Here is a 26609-nt window from a genome sequence, read left to right as displayed (position 1 = left end):
GCATCCCGGAGTCGCCTCTTCACTGTTAACGTTGAGACTGGTGTTTTGCGGTTATTATTTTATTGCTTCTTTAATCAGAACAAAGGGTTTTTCTAATGATCAATTAGCCTTTTTAAATGATAAACTTAGATTAGCTAACACAACGTGCCATTGGAACACAGGAGTGATGGTTGCTGATAATGGGCCTCTGTACACCTATGTGGATATTTCATGAAAGAATCAGCTGTTCCCAGCTACAACAGTCATTTACAACATTAATAATGTCTACACTGTATTTCTGATCAATTTGATGTTATTTTAATGAACAGAAATGTGCTTATCTTTCAAAAACAAGGACATTTCTAATTGATCAAATTTTGAATAGTGTATCTGCACTTTAAACACACACACACACAAAATGCCTCTGTGTAATATACATAGAGTCGTTGCCAAAAGTTGAGAATGACACAAATATTAATTTTCACAAAGTCTGCTGCCTCAGTTTGTATGATGGCAATTTGCATATAATCCAGAATGTTATGAAGAGTGATCAGATTAATTGCAAAGTCCCTCTTTGCCATGCAAATGAACTGAATCACCCAAAAAACATTTCCACTGCATTTCAGCCCTACCACAAAAGTACCAGCTGACATCATGCCAGTGATTCTCTCATTAACACAGGTGTGAGTGTTGACGAGGACAAGGCTGGAGATCACTCTGTCATGCTGATTGAGTTCGAATAACAGATTGGAAGCTTCAACAGGAGGATGGTGCTTGGAATCATTGTTCTTCCTATGTCAACCATGGTTACCTGCAAGGAAACACGTGCTGTCATCATTGCTTTGCACAAAAAGGGCATCACAGGAAAGGATATTGCTGCCAGTAAGATTGCACCTAAATCAACCATTTATCGGATCATCGAGAACTTCAAGGAGAGCGGTTCAATTGTTGTGAAGAAGGCTTCAGGGCGCCCAAGAAAGTCCAGCAACCACTAGGACCGTCTCCTAAAGTTGATTCAGGTGCAGGATCGGGGCACCGCCAGTACAGAGCTTGCTCAGGAATGGCAGCAGGCAGGTGTGAGTGCATCTGCATGCACAGTGAGGGGAAGACTTTTGGAGAATGGCCTGGTGTCAAGAAGGGCAGCAAAGAAGCCACTTCTCTCCAAGAAAAACATCAGGGACAGACTGATATTCTGCAAAAGGTACAGGGATTGGACTGCTGAGGACTGGGGTAAAGTAATTTTCTCTGATGAATCCCCTTTCCGATTGTTTGGTGCTTCTGGAAAAAAAGCTTGTACGGAGAAGACGAGGTGAGTGCTACCATCAGTCCTGTGTCATGCCAACAGTAAAGCATCCTGAGACCATTCATGTGTGGGGTTGCTTCTCAGCCAAGGGAGTGGGCTCACTCACAATTTTGCCTAAGAACACAGCCATGAATAAAGAATGGTACCAACACATCCTCTGAGAGCAACTTCTCCCAACCATCTAGGAACAGTTTGGTGACAAACAATGCCTTTTCCAGCATGATGGAGCATCTTGCCATAAGGCAAAAGTGATAACTAAGTGGCTCTGGGAACAAAACATCGATATTTTGGGTCTGTGGCCAGGAAACTCCCCAGACCTTAATCCCATTGAGAAATTGTGGTCAATCCTCAAGAGGTGGGTGGACAAACAAAACCCCACAAATTCTGACAAACTCCAAGCATTGATTATGCAAGAATGGGCTGCCATCAGTCAGGATGTGGCCCAGAAGTTAATTGACAGCATGTCAAGGCGGATTGCAGAGTTCTTGAAAAAGAAGGGTCAACACTGCAAATATTGACTCTTTGCATCAACATCATGTAATTGTCAATAAAAGCCTTTGACACTTATGAATTGCTTGTAATTATACTTCAGTATTCCATAGTAACATCTGACAAAAATATCTAAAGACACTGAAGCAGCAAACTTTGGAAATTAATATGTCATTCTCAAAACTTTTGCCACAACTGTACATTCTTGCATCAATTTTTCTACACACAAACCAACTGATTTCTGAGGTGGCTCTTTTCCATGTATGCAAGTTTGAGGTGTGAGTTGGGTAAATGCAATGGATTATGAATCAAAACACCATCTGATGGATACTCAAAGAAACAACAAAAAAATAATTGATAAGCATTAGCACAGATAGGGATAGGGTAGGTCCGATGCATGCATTGATAAGCAGAAATAACATCCGTTTCTCTTGAGTTTCATGATCCTAATTCTCATGAAATATACATACATTTGTACATCAAATTGGTTGGTCAATTGGTTTCATGATGATCAAGACTTCTCATAAAATACACACACACACTGCAAAGTGTAGCCTAAGTAAACAAATGAAAGTGATTTAGACTTCAGACTTTTACACTTCAATTCTAAATCAAGTTCTACATGGACACTGCATTAGGAAAAGCTTGTAGTGTGTGTCTGTTTTAACACAGATATAGCCTGAACATTCTGAGTGAACCATTGTCTGAAATAGATTGAACTGGTTTTGCCTTGAACAATTCGATTTTAATATTTAACATATTTTTATGATGTTCCTTCTCCCACTAGGTGGTGCCCTTGCCACACTGATGCACAGACCGGTGACCAACCAGCCAGAGATTAAAGTAGCCCTAAACGTAAAGCGTCTCAGAATAGGAGTGCTGATCTAGGATTAGTTTGCCTTTTAGAACAAAATTAATAAGATTATATGGACAGATCCTAGATCAGCACTCCTACTCTGAGATGCTTTGTGGGATACGGACACAGATCTAGGATCAGCTTATTCTCCCCCTTTTCCAACTTTGACTCCAGATGGACTTTTACTTCACATTGCCTCAGTGACAGAGGATCATCGTGTACAAGCAGCAGAGGTGGAAAAAGTACTCAATTGTCATACCTTAATAGAAAATGACTCAAGTAAAAGTGAAAGTCACCCAGTAACATATTACTTGAGTAAAAGTCCAAAAGTATTTGGTTTAAAATATACTTAAATATCAAAAGTAAATGTATAAACCATTTCAAATTCCTAATAATAAGCAAACCAGATGGCACAAATTGAAAATAAATGTTTTATTTAACAGATAGCCGGGGGCACACTCCAGCCCTCAGACATCATTTACAAAGTAAGCATTTGTGTTTAGTGAGTCCGCCAGCTCAGAGGCAGGAGGGATGACCAGGGATGTCTTGAAAAGTGTGCGAATTGGACCATTTTCCTGTCAAAATGTAAGAAGTACTCTTGGGTGTCAGGGAAAATGTAAGGAATAAAAAGTACATTCTTTACTTTAGTGTAGTCAAATTAAAAGTTGGCAAAAATATAAAGAGTAAAGTACAGATACCCCCAAAAACTACTTAAGCAGTATTTAAGCATGTTTACTTAAGTACTTAACACCACTGGCAAGCAGTCTGCAAGAATCTCACTACAGGAGACTGAAAACGTCCATACAAGACCAAAGGAGTCATGAATGTATTGTGATGCCACATTATACAAAATGATTCATGTATTTTTTTCCTGTGTAATGCCTTGATGGGAATGGTTCTTTAATGCTTTGATGGGAATGGTTCTTTAAGGGAAATTGGCTAGAATTCCCCATATTAAATGCTTAACTGGGATTTCGACTAGGTATCATCCTTTAAAAAATGCTTTTTTAAAGTTTTATTTAACCCTTATTTTACCAGTTAAGTTGAACACATTCTCATTTACAGCAACGACCTGGGGAATAGTTACAGGGGAAATGGAGGGGGGGGTGAATGAGCCAATTGGAAGCTGGGGATGATTAGGTGGCCATGATTGTATGAGGGCCAGATTGGGAATTTAGCCAGGACATCAAGGTTAACACCCCTACTTTTATGATACGTGCCATGGTATGTTTAGTGACCACAGAGAGTCAGGACACCCAATTAACTTCACATACCAAAGACAGATTTCCACTCAGTAATTGATGGATGTCAATGGCCAATGGAGGGCCAAAATACTATAGTCTTTTTTGTGACTCTTTCCATTGGTTACTGGCTGTTAACACAACTTGAGTGTATATGATACAACATAAAACAATATAACATTACTGTATTGAAGAAATCAGACATGTAGGGTCACAAATAGTGCAATACACTGAACTGAATGGACTTACCCCATTGAATACCATAGAAGATGATCAAAATGTATTTGCTCTGTCTCTTTAATGCCACTTGGTGTCTTATTTCTTTCAACAGTGTATGAATTGCATGCAGGGCACATAAACTGCTATTTTAATCTGCTGTACAGTAGACTATCACTTATCATTTTAATCACTTTTGTAAAAAAGAAAAGAAAAAGAGAAATAAAGCAAAGAATTTGCAGCTTCTTCAAATTGAATTGAAGTAGAATGTCATCAGTTGTGATAGAGAAACCTTTTTCAGGTTATCATGAAGTTCTAGGTTTAGATATTTTAGATGGTCAGGCTCAGATATATTCACTTTATTACTGTTACAAAAAGCAAGACAACTTGTAGTCTAATTCGTGACTCTGCAAACCAGTTGGGGCCAGTAATGGGCCATTTAAGAGCCTTCATTTATATAGGCTACTTTATCTGGACACAATCTAGGCCATTACCTAATTCATTGTCGAGCAGCACTGGAAAGATAGTGTCACTACTATTATTTATGCTCATTTTTCATTACTGTATTCTCATTCTTTCTGCATTATTTGTGAATATGTTTCAGTAATTACAAGTGACGATTGACATCTCAGAGAACAAACGAGCATCAACGTCACGGTAGGTCAGCCTATCCCTAAACAAATGACCGCATGGGGGAGGCGGGACTTCTTCCGATTCTGCCAGCGCGACTCAACAGAAACTAGTTGTATTAGACACACAGCTAAGCCTATTGATACAGTTCATGAATTGTAGGGACGGGGCTTTGTCTAGTTACAATTGCATAAAGTCACTGATAAACACAGTTTATTCTTCAACTAGGATGTTAAGCCTGCAATTTAATCGTTTTGGATAAAATGGGGTTGGATATCTAGATCTCGTCGGAGGTAAGATATTTTTCATTGAGGTTTTGCTTTTTTTGTTGTAGAAATAATTCGATTAAAGTAGCCAAACTTATAAGAATAACTAAGGCATAAATTTATTTAAACTGTTCAAATTGTATCATAACCGAATGCTGCTTTATGAGTCGACCTGTCCATCTAAATCTGGTTTCGAATGGTTAAAAACAACAGCGAGATCTGAAAAGGGTCTTGATTCTATTGTGCTGCGAGTTCGCTCTCAACAGCGGGCTCTCTTGCCCAAATGACATTAACTTTTCATTAGAAGCAAAACACCGTTCATAAATTAGAAACTGGACTGATATTTTGTAGCCAGAATTGATACGGCTTCGTGATTCTACGTATAACATTGCTCGCGCAACTTCAACTTATTTCCTTTGAGTCCAATTGTGATTGTTTGCAAAACTCTCTGCATGTTCTGTTGGAAGAAGTAAAAACAGTGGTGCCTGGAGAAGTGGGTATACAAACATTTTGCCAAAATTACACTAATATTTTTGTGAAGAATTGAGAGTGACATACACACCTAAAATGATCAATCCAAAATTGGTCTTTGTCAGGACAAGCTGTGCATGTAGGCTTAAGGCGTCCACATACTTCCCATCTGGAACAGTTCGTGCATATATTAAGACATCTTCCGCGAGTTTTTTTCGGCTGTTCGTGCGCACATTTCATTTCTTGAGGGTAGCCGAAGTCGGTAGCCGAAGATAACGCCCCTTCATTAGTGATTAGTCGAAAGTAGGAATTCATTGTTTGTAATTTAAGGACTAATGATTTTTCTGAAAAATGTAATTGAAAAATACTGCACCTAAAATCTTATATGTAAAATTGTCCAACTACGATCTCCTTGACAAAAAACGTTTAAATTAATGAAATGTCTTCAGTTCTTAGATTAATTCAGACTATTTTGAGGAAGTGCATGTGGTACGGCGTTTCAAGATGCAGCTTTTTTTTAGTTTTTCAAGCGAAGGTCTTATAAGGTCTGCAAGCACCCTCGTTTGGTTCGCCTAGCCAAAACATGCAGAAGGCTTAAAGGTGTCTGCATACTTCCCCTCCGAAATAATGACATTTTGTGATGTTTCGGTCTTCAGCAAGGGTTTCTTCGGCTGTTTGTGCGCGCAATTTTTTTTGAGGAAAGCCGAATTTCGGTAGCCAAAGTCTACGCCCCTTTTGTCGGTCATTGGTCAACAGTAGGGATTCTCAAATTAAATGTTTTTTTTTGTCATTCAAAGAAAGACTACATATTTTTTCACTTGAGAAATACTGTACCAAAAAACTTTGTTGTATCTCAAATTGCGAGATTAAGATCTCCTCAGCTAAAAAGTCAAACTTAATGACAGATTTCTTAAGGTATCTAAAATTCATTCTGACGATTTGAGGAAGTGTATGGCTACTGGCTATGGCGCCTCAAGATGGACAAACAGTACATTTCCTGCTTTAATCTTGTTTTAAGCGAAAGTATTTTAAGGGAATATGCGAGCACACTCGTTCGTCTAGGTGCCATCTGAACTGAAGCATGCAAAAGCCTTGATAGTTACCCCTTGATCATGATTCTTTTCCTTTACATTTCACATAAGTCATTGGATGAAGGCGTCATCTGTACGGGGGAGTTTTGTTATGAGCTCCGACACTCGTTCTGAACTTTTAATCTTTTTTATTATTTCACCTTTATTTAACCAGGTAGACCAGTTGAGAACAAGTTCTCATTTACAACTGTGACCTGGCCAAGATAAAGCAAAGCAGTGCGACACAAACAACAACACAGGGTTACACATGGAATAAACAAACACGCAGTAAATAATACAATTGAGTGTTCTATACAAAGTGTTTGCAAATGTGGTAGGATAAGGGGGGTGAAGCAATAAATAGGCCATAATGGCAAAATAATTACAATATAGCAATGGAACACTGGAGTGATAGATGTGCAGAAGATGAGTGTGCAAGTAGAGATACTGGGGAGCAAATGAGCAAAATAAATAACAGTATGGGGGATGAGGTAGTTGGATGGGCTATTTACAGATGGGCTATGCACATGTGCTGTGAGCTGCTCTGACAGCTGGTGCTTAAAGTTAGTGAAAGGTATATGAGTCTGGGTGCTGCTTAACATGCATTGCTTGTGGTACAGTTTTGGAAGTATAACGACCTTATCTTTCATATCAGCGGGAAACGTTCAATTGACACGCACCTTTTATAGGGTTAGTGTTCCCACAAGGCCATATCGCCGTGTTACAGCAAGTGTTTACAGAAGAAATACTTGCGACAGAGGGACCACTGTGCTATTTAGCTATCTAACATGCTCCGAACACCTGTGTGTAATAGAAGAAGGCTGCTAGAAACGTCACATTAGCTACAACTGTGATAAAGCTGGTTAAAACACTGTGTAAAAAAATGAAAGTAAAGTGGTTTATGTTTCTAGGGCCGTATTGCAATTAGATGGTGCATTTGGCTGTTTTGGCAGCCAGAGCCAGTCTACCTCTGAAAATAACGTGAGGTCCTTTGACCTTTAGGAGTAACGGAAACGTTAGGCTTCTTAAGAGTACATCTTGGGCCTGCTAATAGTATACCTACTATTGAAACACATAAATAAGCCTGTCAACTGAGTCAGAAATTCACAGGATTCAGATTTGCGCCGTGGTTTTTTTCTCGTTTTCGCTCACACTTATAAAAAAAATAATAGAAGATCGAATGTTGTTGTTTTTCTAAGTCCACAAAAATGTGTAAACCACATCAGGAGACAACTTTTGAGATCTGGGACAAATCTAAGACATTTTTTATTTTTGCATGTAGTTACCCTTTATTTCAAGGGCTCTGGTACCTAACACTGGTTAGTGGTGTTTCTGTAGCACATGAGATGGAGTTTGCAAAACAAATGGCTACTGGATTGATTATAATAATCATGATAATATTTGCAAGGTAGGCATAGGCTACATTGTTGCTAGGTAATGTTTAATTGAGAAGGTTTTTGGGAAAGCCTTTCCATCTACCTGAGGACGTTTAGGCCTGTCATTAGCATTGCTGTATTTTTCCTGTTCTTTAATTGTTTGAAACCTGGACATTTTATTTCATATTATGAGGCATTTCTTACCTTGCTTCAAAGTAGACTATAGGCAAAATGTATTTTATAAAGCTTTCCTCATATGCGTTTTCCTGTTCAATTGGTTTTCGTTCTACTTTCTTTCATCGTCTAGCAGCCAAAGGCATTGTCCTACTCATATTAGCAACCCATGATGGTTCTTTCATCTTTAGATCCCTTTCTACATTTCAAATGGATGTTTCCGTCTCTGATGGTATCCATCCTGGTCATGATATGTATCCTGGGCATTAAGAAGTGAATATACGCAATAAACCACTGAAAAATAAATGGTTATACGCCGTATACGTGTGTATACCCTCCACTACACCATAGCTCGCTGATGTGTTGCATGTTTGAGATGTCAAACACAATGACTTGTGAAGTGGTTTATCGGTCATGAGAGAACAAATCTGACAGAAATGCTCAACTTTGAAAAAGGAGTGTAGTTTTCTCCAGGATAGACCTTGGTAGTTCAAGAGACAGCCAAGAATACAGTAGCCTAGATTATCATTCAAACCGAGTTCACAATGCAAAATCATCTCCGTATGCATGGTCAAGTCAAGATCCCTTTTTTGTTTTGGGGACTTAATATTTCGGAACACCTATGAGGATCCCTACAAAAAATGGCTATGGCAACAAGGGAAGTGCTGTGCTCCTTTGGCTCCCGAAATCCATCCACCCATGAACATGCCTAAAGTGCTCATAACTGGCAACCAATACGAGCCTGCATACCCTCCTCATATGGCTAAAATCAATAGAATTTGTATTGCCAAGCGCCTGAGAAGACAAGCTTAAGGGTGATTTGTTTGGCCAGATTAGCTCCTTTTATCTGAATTTGCAAAAGTGCCTGTCAGCACTCAAGCCCGCTCAATGGGACTCCAAGTTTCTTTACTGGCGGCAGCTAATTAAAAAGCATAGCTTTTGTTTCCACTCAGTTTTCTAATCCTTTTCCTGGAATGCTGGACAGCTGAGACGAGCCAAGCCCGTTTATAGATGCAGTCCACACTCCAGAGCAGTGTATTCAGTGTATTTTATGTATGCATTAAGGTACCCTTAAGCAGGCCAGGGAAAGTCGTTCCCTCTGCAAGGTGTTCATTGTAGATGAAAGTAATCCACAAATCCCTATCTGCATTCCCCCTTTCCTTCTCCCCACTCTTGATGTTTGAAAACCCAGAGTACTTCTTACTGTAGGGCATTGGAGTGTAATCTTAGCTGGATCTGTTGTTTGCGAGTCGAGTTTCTCTAGTTATCTCCATATTCCCCACCTCTTTGTACTCCTGCCTCTTTGGTTCCCCCGGAGAGGTTAAATAATTGGAGTGTGATCTCATCACCAGCATCCTACATGGTAGGGAAGATCATGTGCATAGTTTGCATGATTATAGATAATTGAGTGAGAGAGAATCAATCCGGATGTGTTTTGTGTTCCTCCAAACAAGGTCAAGAGAGGAAGGACTAAGTGCCATACTCCTGTAGAGTAAACAAGTTATCCTATTGTCCTTCACTTGACCTTTTACTTACCCTGCCCAGTAGTGTACTGCACATATTTCAATTCCTAACCAGGTGTCTGCAACTTTTTGCCGCACACTTTTCTTTCTCTATACAAAAATCCTGTCTGGTGCAGAACAGGAAAATGGCCACTGGCGATAGGTTAGTCTGCACATCGAATCATCCACATGTGTAACCTGAGTGCAGGCCAGCTTGTAGACCTATTTCAATGTGCATGACCAGAAAGGCTGCAATGATAGTGTTACAGACAAGGGGTTTTAGAACTGGGTAAACGCATTTTAAAACGGCCTTTATCAGCTCTGTTATGACCCGGTATCAGGTAACAAGGGAATGCATGGACGCAGATGGGATTAGCGAGCCGGGGCCATCTGTGCGAAGGACAGCGGAAGCCAAGGCCTTTTCTTGGTGTCCCCTGCATGGAGTCCGGAGGTGTCTGCTGGAACCCCCGTTGACGTCCTTATGCATCTGGGCCACCCTGGGATCTTTAATGATTTGATTTCACCATGGAGCTGGAGGGAGGAGCTGCCACCACAATCACCTCCCTTCATTCCCCAATTCTCCATACCACAGGAGAAAGGAGACTGTAGCCAGGCAGGCGCCACTCCTCTGTAAACTCCACAGAGTTAAGTTGCAGGTCGATGAAGAAACATCTCCTTCCCCATGATCGCAGCAGAGAACCCTAAAGAGGTGACGCCAGCTCGGGGAAAGGCATCTCACTTCTGCTCTACTGCTCGCGGTGACATTCAAACGTGAATCACCTGGTCTTAGCACCCTGCTTTGCCAGCCCAGCTAGTCAGTCACAGGGGCCATAGCCTTGCAGGGTGAAACATGGGATTAACAGGTTTACCAGTGCAGACGGCTTTAGACGCTCATCTTGTTTGTGTGTTTCATCTATTATCAGCTGTAATTACTATACGGCGACTGTGGGCCTGCGTGGTGTCTGGGCTGGCTCCATAAACTGGTCAGGTGACTTAGGTCACAGACCACGGTCAAGGTTTAAGTTCAATGAAGTGGATTGGCTTAATTTAAGTGAAGGAGTTAAAACAATTAAATATTTAAACACTGAGGCAACCTTTTTGATGAACTTTCTGCTTTTAGTGTTTTGAAGAATACAAACATAATTTCTGGTGTGTAATATGTCAGCATTTCTTCATAGCTATGGCTCGGTGGGTCCTTGTAGAAATAACAATGACTTGAATCAACACTACTGCTATTCTAATATACTTCTGTAAGGAAGGATAACATTTAGCCTACTCTTGTGTGGTAACCCCATTCCCAGTCTCTGTAACAGTTTGGAGCCTCTACACTATCATCAGAAATTCTCTCTAGCCAGCACCACAGACTCCCAAGGGAGTGGATCAAGCTGCTGGCAAGGCCTTTCCCAAACATGCAGCCATCTGCCTCGACACCTGACACCGTAGCCCACACTGCAATCCATTTCAAATTCTCCTCAGAGACACGTTTGTTTCTATTAAAGACGGTTTAAAAACTGACGACCAAGCATTATCACCACCAATAGAATAGATAGCCCATCTCCATTCATAAGTCATCCACACGTTCCTTCCTTTTCTGGGTGAAAAAAAAAAATCTGTTGACAACATGTTTAATATTTGGAAATGGCTGTGGATTTCTATGAATGTGGACCACTCAAGTGTACCTGAATGCTTGTGTGCTTTGGCTAGAGAAGCTTTTAATCAACCTCCAACTGCAGTACCTACTGGATGCGTTGCAAATTAAATGTGACAAATGGATGCTGTTTTTTTTTTTTTTGCTGACAAGTATAATTGAGGACTTTGGGCATTTTGTAAATGTATTTGTTTCATTGGTTTGTGCAAAGGGTATTTTTGACTGATGTGCTGAAAGTTTATTTTCGTAACATTTTAATTTGGCTGAATGTATGATTATTGAAATCTTTGAGTTGGTAGTAATAATAGGTCAGGGCTGATACAGTTGCTAAGTACACCCTTTGTTTCCAGAGTGCTCAGTATAGGTAATTTTTAAGATCTTAAGACATTTTGAACTTTACATCAGACTACTAACAAAGACAAGTGCAACGTTGCTCAACACGAACTGTGTTTAAAGTAGACAGCCACCTCTAATTTCCCCACGGTTGAAGGTGTTTTCAGGATGTCAGCAAACGCCTCCGGGTGAAAATGTGAAGAATTTCACCTCTTAATAAACCTCTAATTGACAGGCACTTCCTCGGTTGGTGTCCACTGGGGAACCACAAAACAACGAATCGAGCTTGATAGGTCTATGAAAAGGAAGAGCAGACTTATGCTATTGTAGAAACACCTGCCAAAAGGTTGGTGAAGCAACACCAGTAGTTGTCATGGATGTGTATGCTATAGAAAAGCAATCAACAGACAGTGGGTTTATTTAGCGTTATGGCACTTGGAGGCCTTCGTAACCATTGAGTAGCGATGAGCTACAAAAGCATTAGAGTGGGTGTCTACAGAGATGAGCATCTGGGGCTTGTCTTAACTGGTCAAATCAAAAAGGTTAGCATATTTGGTCACCTTCTCGTTTTAAGTTATCTATTGGATCTTGACATCTGTGCTGTTTCTTGTGTCTTTCTCTTTAACACTTTAGTAATGGAGTTGAGGATTGGGCAATGCTTTTTTCAGATGAGTGTCAGTGACAATGGTTCTGCAATCATTAGTGAATGACAAGTGACTGTTGTATTAATGCATACATTAGCCCTTGGGGTACATTACTCTCCATTTCTATGCTTTGCGGCATATTTTTTTGCTTGATTTACTAATCGTAGTTTATCACATTTAGTCCCTCAGAGCTATCAACTCCAAATGAGAATCCCACAGTTTGTGTTATTTCAGCAATGACATGGGAACCATTTTAGTATTTCCATTTTTCATTGCCAGGGGAGACGATAACTTTCGAGCCGTTTGTCTAAAAATGTCCTCGCGATGACAATAGAGTACAAATGATGCTGTTTGTGGCCTACAATTCCCTCCCTATACTGATGTGATTTCCCATGACATTTCTATTTTTCTTTGTGGGTTTGTTTGTGTGGGTGGATGATGAGCCGTATTTCCTAAATGAATTTATGTAATCCTCCTTAACCTTTCTCTTGTGCTGTAAAGGAAGAGTTGTTTGCTCTGACTGCTTTAATAGGAAAGTATTGTTATTCTTTGTAATTTACAGTGGATGGTGATAAATAATAGTGCATCAATATTATTTTTCTGGAATACACTATCATTAGAATGATTTTTGGGATAATGACACTGGGTGGGTTATGGCATAGACCCATTTGTAGACAGCAACCAATTTCATGGGGTGGCAGATGGACTCCTGATTTTGGGGGTCAAGGTGCAAGTGCCCTCAATGTGGCTGACCCACGTCTGTCAATTATAGTTTTAAATCCAATCAATGATTTTCCTAGTTAATTAAAGGTTAAAATAAATAAAAAATCAGAAGGCTGCAATAAAGCCTTTTTCTGTTTGTTTGGCTCCCAAAGCGATGTATTCACACAATCCCTATAGGTTGCTGACGACAACCTATGATAGGTCACTCACATAACCCCGGGAATCCTCCGATTCTCTGAGGACTTGCATGTCAAAAGTAAAAGTCCTGTAAATGACCAGTCACTGCCCTGAGGTTCTCCCCTTAGTGTCACTAAGTTACTAAGTCTTTAGAAGGGCTTGCACCTGTATAGCTGTCTTCCAAATTAAATATTTGTAAAAGATGAAAAGGAAATAATGTTCTTTAGTCATATTTTTCAATCTTTCAGATAAAAAAAAACTAAGCCCGCCTTACCAGTTATTTTCATATAAAGTCAGAAAATCAAAGTCTGCCATGTCATTGACCCAGAAGTCAAGCTTGTGATAACCTCTGGCCATGCTACGGTTAACTGCAGCTCCTCTGAGGCGAGACAACCTGTGGGAATGTGTTGTGTTTTCTCCGGCCCAGAGCAGAAGGAGCTTACTGGCCCCAGCCTTGAACGGGAGATAAAAAGAAGATTACCGGCCTTCCCTCCCTGCATTCCTTCCCCTCATTGAGGCGAAAGTACCATCTCAATAGGAAGCCCTCTGGGATCTGCTTTGACATTCCTGGTTCACTTGACTCTTCTATCTCCACTGATATCGTTTATGAATTGGGATGGGAAGTCATCTCATCAAGTGCTGGCGAGCAGAGCTGGCTGAGGGAAATGATGTGGTGTGCTGATATTGGCAGGAAGTTGTTTATCGCCGGTAGCTTTAAAGGGCGAGTACTAGCAAACACAAATTTAGTCTTTGTGAACATTTTTGGCAGACGAATTCAAAAGGTAGAAAAAAATGACACCATATTGGTGGTTCAGCTATTATAGGAACCAAGAAGGACTTAGTTGGTTGGAGGATAGTGCTTGGAACACCAAGGGTGTGGGTTTGATTCCCTTTTAGGCCACATGTATTGGAGGCCTGAGTGGCTTTGGATGCTAAACAACTGTATTGCCCTAATGGTTTTGATTACTGTCACAGTGGTGGCTTACATGTTAGAGGAATGATCTGAATCAGACAATTTCGTCTTCAGGCTATCAGACTAATGCATACCTACCAACTAGGGCCGGGTGATGTACAGAATTATACACCGACACTCACAACAAAGACGAACGGCAACTTCTTCCTTTCCGACAACAAGCAGTTTCAACTCGCTATTTGCTTCTGAGGTTTATCAACAAACTTATGTGCTAGCTGTCTAGTCTGTTTTTATAAATTAGCATAAAAATACAGGTGTGTAAGGAATTGGCAACTCGTTCTGAGAAATACGGATCTTCCTATCCAGGTAGGCCACTTGATTTCAATATCTCAAAGTGAACAGGTTATGTTGTTCAAACAGTTGGAGATGCACAGGAGGGTCTGTTCATAACAGTTCAAATGTTCTACCGTGTTAGCAAGCAAATAGATCCATGTTGTCTAGACTTGTATAGAGATGAGCTGTCTACTCACAAGCGCGTGGCCTTGTGCTTGAGGGCTTGTGTATGAGACCTGTGTTCTACAACGCCTGCTACAACAAGTTGGTCATTATTAGTGGAATGGTTCTGGTTAAATTTGTAACCAAAAATCACATTTTTATAGACGTACTTGAAAGGCCGATCAGTGATTGTTGCAAAAAAGCAGGTTAATAATGAAACTATTTGTGGGTGTTATGATTGGAATGCTTATATTTAGCCTAGGTATAATATTACATGCCCTGAATTCATTAGATTATTCCTGACTGTTTGAAATCCAGTGCATTGACCTTTAATTTTACGTTACAGAAATTGAGATGGATATCATAAGTCGCCCATAAATTTGGAAAAAAAAATCTAAATATGATTTTTAGGCCATATTACCAGCCCTACTACCAACCAGCTAGAGTCATGAGACCTCATGACCGATGTTTTGTTATGTAGTTGTTTACCAACAGTGTGAACTACTCCTAGTGGCTTTGGATTGGTATCGAGTACTCTTTTTGTTGTCATGCTTTTTTAAATTACAGTTTCCCTATAGGTTTTAAAATCTTCTGTTTTGTTTACACCATCTGTGTATTTTGGTTATTTTTCTGATCCACATGTCTTTCAAATCTCCAAACGTTTATCCCTGCCACCACACTAAACTGTTTACTCAATGTTTACTGCTCTCAAAAGGGATTTTGTAAGAAGCTTTGGGGATACAATAACACATTTTTTTTGGTACCGACCCTTTGAAATGTTATTGCGTAACTAAGTCTTCTGAATCTTCTTCACTTTTGGGAGCAGCTGCTCTGCTACCTTTCGGATGTGTTTGTAGAGGGTCCTCAGCACTCTATAGGTCTCACCAGACACAGGAGGAAGAGATGTTTTCTTTAAATCAGTCAAGCGCTTCCACCATATGCTTCACTCAGAGAAGCTAAATCTTTTAAAAGTACTACTCCGTGTCTTACTCAGCAAGAGATTTGATTTCACATAGACTTTGTTATGGATTGAATTCATAATTCATGGATTACGTATTGCCTTAGTAACAGCTTCACATACCAAAAATAATTGTTTTTCTCTTGTTGCTGGCATTGCACTCAATTCTGCCACACACATCCAGCCGGATAACATTGACCCTAAGTTGACCCCGCTAACCAGGAAGCCCATCAATATCCCATTTCGGCCATCAACTCGAAGCCATTCAGGCAACTGTGGAAATTATATAGTGAACATGCTAACTGTGCTCATCGCCCTCGCGACGAACCGATTTACCCTGCGCCGTCACGTGAGGAGTACCCCGTTCGACAAAGGGAACCATTAGATGGAAGACGACCCAGTCCTCTTCGAGGTTAATTGGAATTATGGTCACTAATCAAGTGCGGCGACGTGGACCCGAGAGCAGTTTCAACAGATTTAGTTCGTTGCAACGGCAGAGAATGTGTAGTGACCGACCGGAATCACCATATAACATGCCCATTTGCTATAGTAATCATTCCCAATAGTATGACTTTTTTTATTTAGGATGATGGTGTCTTCATATGTGATTATTCAATGGTCATTTCTGGCCAACAAGGCCATGAACACTCAAAGGCCATAGGTCAAATCGCAGAAAGATCCACTGTGGTAGCACTGTTCAAATTCCCACCATAATGGGCAGAAATGCTCTTCTGATATTGTTCATGGGGCCAGGGTTTTCGTGTGTGTTAAAGGCTATCTATGGGGCTAGTCTATTCATGTGTGATATAGACATCTAGCATAAATGTCTGAAAATCTTGGCTCTCATCTGCATGGTCCATGTGTTGTTGGATGACTGGGTCATAATGTGCGAGTTTGTCGTAATTGAAAAATCGTGTGTTGGGTGGGTGTTTGTGTTACTAGACTTGTCTGGTGTGTGTGTGTGTGTGTGTGTGTGTGTGTGGGAGCAGGGATTTGTAGGGCTGACTAATCCTCCCTTACTCAGCACTCATTGTGCACTTTCAGAGTAGATCAAACGGCTCCACAACACACACAGGCATTTGAACTAGTAATGTAACACCAGAAAAATATTTTATTGTTGTAGTCGTCACTGCCTTGAACTATTCTGCTGTATATAACAAGTCCAGCATTTCCCAAAAGCCTCATGTGCTCTTTTCCCCTCTTTCTTTCCTAACCGAGGATACACATTCTTATCTGACTGCCTGCCTCCTTTAAAAAGTAAAGTCTTGCAGACTACATGAGATCATTAGCTCTGAAAGACTCGAGAGGTCAAAGGTGACCACTCTTCAGAGATTCTGGACATACTGCTCCAGGAGACATGTTCGCTGAAAGAAGCCTCGATGCAGGCAGAGCCCATGCCTTCCCCCAAATTATTTTCCCTGAGGAGGGAAGTGGAGGGAGAAGTAAAGGGGGATGGGGGGGGGGTAGCACTGTCTTGGTTGAGGCTTTCCAGACCTGCCTCCGGGTCGGGGATGGGCTCTGATGTACCCAATGGGGCATTAAACATGCATTCTCTTTCTCTCACTCACTCGCTCCACTCTTCCTCTGTCATTGTCTTATTTCTGCTCTCCGTCTCTCTTGAGGCTTTTAGTCTGCTCTCTCCCTCACTCAATCTTTTATTTCTTCAGTGGCTGTCTGCTGTCTTCTCTCACTCTACTAATGATTTCTCTGTTTTCAGATGCTCAGTTATTGCTCTTTCTCTCTGTCTTTCAGTCTGACCTATACTCTTCCTTTGTACGGCCTCACTTGCTACCCCTCTTTTCCCTCTTATTTTATTTTACCCCCCTTTTCTCTCCAATTTCGCGCTTGTCTCATTGCTGCAACTCCCCAACTGGGTCGGGAGGCAAGGTCGAGTCATGCATCCTCTGAAACATGACCCGCCGAACCACGCTTCTTAACACCCGCCCGCTTAACCCAGAAGCCAGCAGCACCAATGTGTCGGAGGAAACACTGTTCCAACTTATTGTAAAGTGTGGGATTACGCTTATGCCAGACTTAGCCTACGTTTGAACCTCTCCCTTATTAATTTCAAAGTATGCTCATGACCTGATTTTCATATAAATCATCTAAAATAAAATAAAATCATATTAATAACCCCTCTAGCAGAATATACTTTGGCAAGATTTTGAGTGATGCAATAAATATCATATATATATATATATATATATATATTTTTTAAATGGAGTGTCAGACTCCAGTGGTCATTCATAATTCATTGAATAATATTACATGTTTGGTGAATATGTTATATTATTCCTGGTAGATATTACTGGTTATGATTGCAGACAGAGCCCAGAGAATGGGATGGTGCAATATTTAATCAATCATATTTTGATAAGGTGCATGCATGGGGATGTCTACGTCACCCAGAGATATGCCCATACTGTAGAGATGCACCAAGCGAAACTTCACTGTGGGCATAATACAGCTCTTGCTATCTAGACTTGCCCTAGCAAACAAATTCATTACATTAGCTACCTAAATGTGAAGTAAACTCAACTGAGGAGTAATCGAAAATTTGTTTTTGTTTTGTTTGTATTTTAGCCCTTTTTCACCCCAATTTGGTGATATCCAACTGCGATCCAATTACGGTCTCATCGTTGCAACTCCCCAACGTGGAGGCAGGAAACATCGTTCAACTGACGACCATAGTCAGCCTGCAGGTGCCCGGCCCACCACAAGAAGTCGCTGGAGTGCAATGAGCCAAGCAAAACCCCCTCCCCTACCAAACCCTCCCCTAACCCGAACAATGCCGGGCCAATTGTGCGCCACCCTATGGGACTACCAGTCACTGGTCACTGCGATGCAGTGCCTTAGACCATTGCACCTCTTGGGAGGCCTTAAAATGGAGACTTTTAACTTGAAAACATGCAGGATACCTAATGTACTTGTCCTCTTGCTCAGTTTTGCACCTGGGCCTCCTGCTCCTCTTTCTATTCTGGTTAGAGCCAGTTTACTCTGTTCTGTGAAGGGAGTGGTACACAGCGTTGTACGAGATCTTCAGTTTCTTGGCAATTTCTTGCATGGAATAGCCTTCTTTTCTCTGAACAAGAATAGACTGCCGAGTATCAGAAGATAGGTCTTTGTTTCTGGCCATTTTGAGCCTGTAATCCAACCCACACGTGCTGATGCTCCAGATACTCAACTAGTCTAAAGAAGGCCAGTTTTGTTGCTTCTTTAATCAGAACAACAGTTTTCAGCTGTGCTAACATAATTGCAAAAGGGTTTTCTAATGATCAATTAGCCTTTTAAAATTTGGATTAGCTAACACAACAAAAATTTGGATTAGCTAACGTAAAATTTGGATTATAAACTTGGATTAGCTAACACAACGTGTCAATGGGAACACGAGTGATGGTTGCTGATAATGGGCCTATGTAGATATTCCATTAAAAATCAGCCATTTCCAGTTACAAGTCATTTGCAACATTAACAATGTCTATATTGTATTTCTGATCAATTTGATGTTATTTTAATGGACAAAAAATGTGCTTTTCTTTATTAAACAAGGACATTTCTAAGTAAACCCAAACTTTTGGACGTTGTGTGTGTGTATCGATAGATTGATTAGATAGATAGCAAGGAAATTAACCCATTGTTCCCCGGGAGCCGAAGACGTGGATGTCGATTGAGGCAGCCCCCCGCACCATTCTGATTCAGAGGGGTTGGGTTAAAGGTGGAAGACACATTTCAGTTGGACAACTGACTAGGTATCCCACTGTTTTTTGGTTTTAGAGTTGTTTAAGGTTCCAAACATGCAGCACCAGTCAAAGTTTGGACACCTACTAATTAAAAAATAAATTGTGTGTTTAACATTTTTTTTTTCTACATTGTAGAATAATAGTGAAGATGTCAAAACTATGAAATTACACGTATGGAATCATGTAGTAACCAAAAAAGTGTTAAGCAAAGATTAAAGATTGTTCAAATAGCCACCCTTTGCCTTGATGGCAGCTTTGCACACTCTTGGCATTCTCTCAACCAGCTTCATGAGGTAGTCACCTGGAATGCATTTCAATTAACAGGTGTGCCTTCTTATAAGTTAATTTGAGAAATGTCTTTCCTTCTTAATGCGTTTGAGCCAATCAGTTGTGCTGTGACAATGTAGTGGTGGCATACAGAAGATAGCCCCATTTTGGTAAAATACCAAATCCATATTATGACAAGAACAGCTCAAATAAGAAAAGACAGTCCATCATTACTTTAAGACATTAAGGTCAGTCAATCCGGAAAATGTCAAGAACTTTGAACGTTTCTTCAAGTGCTATAACAAAACTGTCTCTCATGATGACCGCCTCAGGAAAGGAAGACCCAGTTACCTCTGCTGCAGAGGATAAGTTCATTAGAGTTTCCAGCCCAAATAAATGCTTCACAGAGTTCAAGTAACAGACACATCTTAACATCAACTGTTCAGAGGAGACTGTGTGAATCAGGCCTTCATGGTCGAATTGCTGCAAAGAAACCACTACTAAAGGACACCAATAAGAAGAGACTTGCTTGGGCCAAGAAACTCAAGCAATGGACATTAGACGGGTGGAAAACTGTCCAAATGTGTGACTTTTGGTTCCAAGGTCTGTGTCTTTGTGAAACGCAGAGTAAGTGAACTGATGATCTCCGCATATGTGGTTCCCACTGTGAAGCATGGAGGAGGAGGTGTGATGGTGTGGGGGTGCTTTTCTGGTGACACTGCCAGTGATTTATTTAGAATTAAAGGCACACTTAACCAGCATGGCTACCACAGAATTCTGCAGCGATACGCCATCCCATCTGGTTTGGGCTTAGTGGGACTATCATTTGTTTTTCAACAGGACAATGACCCAACACCGTTCCAGGCTGTTTTAGGGCTATTTGACCAAGAAGGAGAGTGATGGAGTGCTGCATCAGATGACCTGGCCTCCACAATCACGTGACCTCAATCCAATTGGGGTGGTTTGGGATGAGTTGGACTGCAGAGTGTCCAACTCAAGTGCTCAGCATATGTGGGAACTCCTTCAAGACTGTTGAAAAAGCATTACAGGTGAAGCTGGTTGAGAGAATGCCAAGAGTGTGCAAAGCTGTCATCGAGGCAAAGGGTGGTTACTTTGAAAAATCAAAAATATGTTTTGATTTATCACTTTTGGTTACTACATGATTCCTTATTTGTTTTTTCATAGTTTTGATGTTTTCACTATAATTCTACAATGTAGAATATAGTAAAGATAAAGAAAAACCCTTGAATGAGTAGGTGTGTCCAAACTTTTCTTAGCCCGTCAGACTAGTACTGGTTGTAATTGTCTTAGTCCATCTAGTCACTAAATTACAGCATAGGTTTCAAGTGTCCTGCTAGCTAGTCTTGGTTATTAGTCTGGTGGCTGATTTTAATTTAAGGTGACTGATTTAAAATATATATATGACATTGGAATTATTCCTTAATCAATTACCTTGATGGACTAGCTTCTTACTTTCACTTGTATCGACAGGTTAGTGGTTAGAAATCTATGTTTATGATTTTGAGTGTTAATTACCTTATGTCAAACCATGGAAATGTGACAAGTTTAACGTTTTGCGAGGAGAATAACAACGTTTTTTTCTATCAAGAGACGAGGAGCACGCATGACAAGGACAGCTGGAGCACACTTGATTGGTTGGGTTAAGCATGAATAGTCATTGAAATCGGGGAAAACCACCTCCTACTACATTCCCATTACAGTGAGACCTTTTAGTCCGATTTTAATATTGTAGGGCAAAATATTGTGTTTGTGCAACATTGCGATGGTTGCTCATGGTTCATTGTCATACATTCCTAACCAATAGCATTAATTATTCAAATCGACACCACATGGCTGATTTTAGTACATTTGTTGAAAGTAATGAGCATTGCAAACCACATGGCGATAAAACATATTTTGTGCACTTCTCGTTAGCTGTTACTTCCATCCCAAGGCTGTTACTCCCGCCCCACCGGCATGTACAGAAGTAACGCTCACACAGCACACGTGAGCTGTCAAGAGCAAAAAGTAGCACCCATCAATCTACTCGCTGAGTTTATTTAAAGTGTTTGACCTCCAATAGTGAATGTACTAGCAATATGTTGGTAACTGTTGATAGTCTGCTAAAAGAAAGCTACAAAAAGACACCTAGCATTTGTCTTGGCTAGCCTACTTTAGCCAGGTCTTTCTCTTTTGGAAAGTTTGTTTTAGAGGGGCATCTTCTCAATTACATACTTTAGAAATAAAAATGAATGCAACTAATATAATACAATTTGAAAGAATAAAGTAATGACTTGCGTTGCTAAATGATATTACATCGCTTTTGAAATGCATATAATAACCAAATGTAGTTTGTTAATAGCTGAATATGGAGAGAAGGCATGCCAACCTTATAGGTACTGCATGACCCCATAAGAGCTACACCATGTCCGGGGAAAAAGTTCATGTTGGAACCTGGTTTCATATGCAGCTACGGAGTGGTGGTGCATCAGCTATTTTCTGTGCTCTGATTTACGAATAGCAAGCTTAACTAGTTTATAAAAGATGTCGAACTAACTGAATAAATTTGTTCTCCTAATGATGCTTCCAGTGCTGTGAAGAAGTCTTTGCCCCCTTTCTGAAATTCCCGAATTGCATATTTCTTATGCTGAATGTTGTCAGATCTTCAACCAAAACATAATATTAGATAAAGGAAACCGGAGTTTACAAAAAATTATAACTTTTTATTAAATAAATAAAAGTATGCGACGCCCAATTCCCCCGTGTGAAAAAGTAATTGCTCAGCATTTGGTTGTTGTCATTGCAGATAAAGTTGGCACAACCAGTTATTGAGTGTAAGGGGCAATTACTTTTTCACACAGGGGCATTGGGTGTTGAATAACTTTATTTATGAAATAAGTATGTAATTGTTGTGTTATTTGTTCACTCAGGTTCCCTTTATCTAATATTAGTTTTTAGTTCAAGATCTGATAACATTCATATTGTGAAAATCAGAAAGGGGGAAAATAATTAGTCACTGCACTGTGTATGATATTTTCGAAGATATCGATATAGGTCTACAGATTTCATCCAAGTGTTGACAATGGAGTCTGCTGCTTTCTGTGTAGCAAAGCCCATGTTTAACACCTGCTTCATTCTTCAATCATACCTGTATTGCAAATAGCTGAGAAAATGCCCATTAAAAGGATGCTTAATGCCTGTGGAAGTCCACTGACTCTTACATCTTTCTTTAAAGGCCAAGTGCAGTCAAAATTCCTTTTTCCCTTTTTTTATATCATTGTACAACAGTTGATGCAAGTAACACTAACAGTGTGAAAACATTTGATCAGTGTTATTTCTTGACAGTTGCTGGTTGAAAATGCAATCTAGCATTACACCATGCCCAAACCGGACTCAAGCGCGTGTCCGCCATCATGTGCAAATTGATTTTGTCCCCCTACACCAAACGCGATCACGACTCTAACGTTGAAATATCAAAACAAACTCTGAACCAATTATATTAATTTGGGGACAGGTCCAAAAGCATTAAACATTTATGGCAATTTAGCTAGCTAGCTTGCAGTTGCTAGCTAATTTGTCCTGGGATGTAAACATTGAGTTGTTATTTTACCTGAAATGCACAAGGTCCTCTACTCCGATAATTAATCCATGGGGAGCCTGGCCGGCTACTTTTTCTATTTGGCTGGCTTCTCCATGTGCTTGTGGAAAACACCGCGATAGTCATTGGTCAGTTTGCAGAAAGATCTGCTGTGCGGCTGTACAAATTCACTCCACCATGTACAGGTGTGCTCTCCTGCTATCAGTCTGGAACAGGAAAACAAACAAACTGTTAAGAGGGAGTTCTGAAACTCCAGTTAGTGACTCACACACACCCTGTCTCAGTGTGGCAGGTAGCCTAGCGGTTAGCGCTAGGGGCCAGTAACCGCAAGGTTGCTAGTTCGAATCCCAGAGCCGACTAGGCGAAAAATACGTTGTTCTGCCCTTGAGCAAGGCACTTAAGCCTAATTGTTCCAGGGTCGCTGTCAATAATGGCTGATCCCTGGCCGTGACCCCACTCTCCGCGGGTGTCTCATTGCTATATGCAAAAAAATAAATTTCCATTTTCGCACCACCCACTTGTACAGGTTACTCTTGTACATGTGTGACCTGTAAAGACGAAGAAAAACCTAGTCAGGCAGCACAGATATCCTCATCCCGTATCTGTTTTTGCTGCCAACCGTTATGGCCATGACAGCCACCACAGGATTTGCCTACAGCCTACAATACAGCTCAGACAAACACGCAAAAAGGTTAGAGCGTGGGGGCCAACCAACTAAAATGATTGGGTCAAGCTTTAAAGAAAGTCCCAGTCCTTCAGAGGCCGAATGTACTCTCTCAGCGAGACCTAAATGTCTAATATTCCGCTGTAACCACCACAAGAGAACCCCTGGCCTGTCTGTCATTAGCATCAAGCTTCCCGTTCACTTCAGAGTTGACAGTGCAGGTGTTCTGGCTCCGCGGAGGGGGGAGACGGTAATTAAAGCTAGCGATGGCTAAATTGCTTACGTCGTTAGCGTTGCATGCAAGCAGCTTTGGGATGGGAGTTTTGAGAGTCCGCAAAGACAAATTAAGCATTTTATTTGTATTTTTACCAAATTGTAGAGGATATTTGCATGATAAAGGAAGCCTGGTTGATGAAACCTACAGTTGACTTTAAAGTTGGACTGCTCTGTGTTTTTATTTCCCTAGATGAGCAGCTTTGGGATGGGAGTTTTGAGAGTCCGCAAAGACAAATTAAGCATTTTATTTGTATTTTGACCATATCGTAGAGGATATTTGCATGATAAAGGAAGCCTGGTTGATGAAACCTACAGTTGACTTTAAAGTTGGACTGCTCTGTGTTTTTCTTTCCCTAGATGAGGAATGGACATACCATACCCCTCCACTAGCATACACAGGAATGGAAATAACTTGCTGTACATTGAACTTCAGCTCGGCAGCCATATTTACGAGACCTTTAACAGTTTTATGTTTTGCTCCAGAGAGCATTTGTGTGTACAGTAGATACATTTTTTTGGACCTTGCCTGTATACACACACACACACACACACACTTTAGCGTGGATTAATGTGTGCTCGCCCGACAGGCATGAAAGTCTTCCTGCTTTTAGGCTCTTGCCATCAAAGATGACGAGGTGAATACAGCATGATAAATCTTGAAAGCAAAGGCACCATCTCTTTATCTTTTTCTTCCAGCTTATCTCCTTTACACAGGGCCCTCTGGGAGAAAAAAATCTGCCCCCTCCCCCCTTCTACCCACTCACACATACGCAACACACCCTTTACCGAAGTGGACCACGGACTCGTAGCTTGTTGACTTTGGCACAGCGGGCTGCCGAACAGTTGGCACGTCACTTCTTTAACATGGGAGTGTCAGGTGGTAGAAACATCTGCTGGCTATCCCCCCCCCAAAAAAACACTCCCACTCTTGGTTTCCCACACACATGCCCAACCAGCAGATGTGTTGAAGCATTGCCACACTTTATAAAGGCTTGAAAGAGCTTAAATTACAGTCTATCCCCCTCTAAAATGTTTTCCCAACAGGCCTTAAGCCAAACAGAGAGGCACATTCTGTCAATCAAATTCCTCTTCAATGATACGGTGCACGCCTTCCCAGACGACCGGTTGCTGTCTCTGAAGAAAAAAGTCCAATCGGGTTGGTTGTTGCCTAGAGATGGGGAAGTAGAGGCATAAACATACTCACTGTGATCATACAATCTCCATCTCTCCCTGTTTATCTCTGCCTCATATACTTCCACTCTCTTCCCTATTACATTATTGCCTAATCATTTGGTTACCCTTCCCTCTTTCCTGCACTATTTAACTTCAAAACCATGTGAATTATTGCATGTGAGAGTAGTTGAATGACCCTGCTTTCACACTCCGTCACCAGTCCAGCAGATCACTCAACTTGTGGCTGGCACTGCTTTCATCTGCACATGGTGGGTAACTAGGTCATGTTCGTTAGATGACAAACAGAATAACACAGACTGAAACAGGGATGCACTACCTGTACTTGTCCAATAACAAACCCATTTTTGTTTTCCATTGCAAAATGTTTGCATTGTGTGGTGGCCTATTGCACACATCAAGGGAGAATGACCGCCCCCTCTCATTGAAGCCACGAAAGTTTAAGGCCAACAGCAGTACATAATGCATTGTCTGCAGAAAACAGGATCCTCCATTATAGTGAATTGAAAAACATTTGGGGAGTTTCTCCCATTCTGCAGATCCTCTCAAGCCCTGTCAGGTTGGATGGGGAGTGTCGCTGCACAGCTATTTTCAGGTCTCTCCAGAGATGTTCAAGTCCGGGCTCTGGCTGGGCCACTCAATGACATTTAGAAACTTGTCCAGAAGCCGTTCACCTGTTGTCTTGGCTGTAGACTTGGGGCCATTGATCTGTTGAAAGGTTAACCTTCGCCCCAGACTGAGGTTCTGAGCGCTCTCTGTACTTTGTTCTATTAACCTTTCTCTCAATCCTGACTAGTCTCCCAGTCACTGGTGCTGAAAAACATCCCCACAGCATGATGCTGCCACCACCATTCTTCACCGTAGGGATGGTATTGGCCAGGTGATGAGCCGTACCTGGTTTCCTCCAGACATGATGCTTGGCATTCAGGCTAAAGAGTTCAATATTCTAACCAGAGCATCTTGTTTCTCATGGTCTGAGTCCTTTTATGTGCCTCTTGGAAAACTCCAGTGGGCTGTCTTGTGCCTTTTTTACTGAAGAGTAGCTTCTGTCTGGCCACTCTACCATAAAGGTCTGATTGGTGGAGTGCTGCAGAGATGGTTGTCCTTCTCCACAGAAGAACTCTAGAGCTCTTTCAGAGTGACCGTCAGGTTTTGGTCACCTCTCTGACCAAGGTCCTTCTCCCCAGATTGTTCAGTTTGGCCGGGCGGTTCCAAACTTCATCCATTTAAGAATAATGGAGGCCACTGTGTTCTTGGGCACCTTCAGTGCTGCATACTTTCTTTTTGTGGTACCCTTCCCCAGATCTGTGCCTCGACACAATCCTGTCTTGGAGCTCTACAGACAATTCCTTCAACATCGGGCTTGGTTTTTGCTCTGACATGCTCTGTCAACTGTGGGACCTTGAATA

At 41.0% G+C, this 26609-nt stretch overlaps 2 protein-coding genes and 1 long non-coding RNA gene across 7 annotated transcripts in view; 2 read left to right on the top strand and 1 right to left on the bottom strand.

Moving 5' to 3' along the window:
* The window catches only part of LOC135539421 (uncharacterized), a 41916-nt gene extending 38977 nt beyond the window's left edge, over nt 1-2939 (top strand). For 3 of the 4 annotated variants that reach the window (XM_064965300.1, XM_064965299.1, XM_064965297.1), the window contains one exon: nt 2559-2939. The gene's annotated coding sequence lies outside the window, so the exon portion shown is untranslated. Of the gene's footprint in view, nt 1-660; nt 1252-2558 lie in introns of those variants that run through there. The other variant, XM_064965298.1, reaches the window with a different exon arrangement.
* A 105-nt stretch (nt 2940-3044) lies between these two features.
* Nucleotides 3045-6139, bottom strand: LOC135539422 (uncharacterized). The gene is made up of 2 exons (XR_010455617.1): nt 5543-6139; nt 3045-3202 (listed from the first exon to the last, which is right to left on the bottom strand). It is a non-coding gene; the product is annotated as an uncharacterized LOC135539422 (long non-coding RNA).
* The window catches only part of LOC135539420 (signal-induced proliferation-associated 1-like protein 2), a 107896-nt gene continuing 86090 nt past the window's right edge, over nt 4804-26609 (top strand). For both annotated transcript variants that reach the window (XM_064965296.1, XM_064965294.1), the window contains exon 1: nt 4804-5007. The gene's annotated coding sequence lies outside the window, so the exon portion shown is untranslated. The remainder of the gene's footprint in view (nt 5008-26609) is intronic.

This window comes from Oncorhynchus masou, chromosome 5, assembly GCF_036934945.1.
Source record: "Oncorhynchus masou masou isolate Uvic2021 chromosome 5, UVic_Omas_1.1, whole genome shotgun sequence".
Taxonomy (NCBI): domain Eukaryota; kingdom Metazoa; phylum Chordata; class Actinopteri; order Salmoniformes; family Salmonidae; genus Oncorhynchus; species Oncorhynchus masou.
The sequence above is the reverse complement of the archived record's forward strand: the minus strand, read 5'-3'. Positions and strand labels throughout refer to the sequence as shown.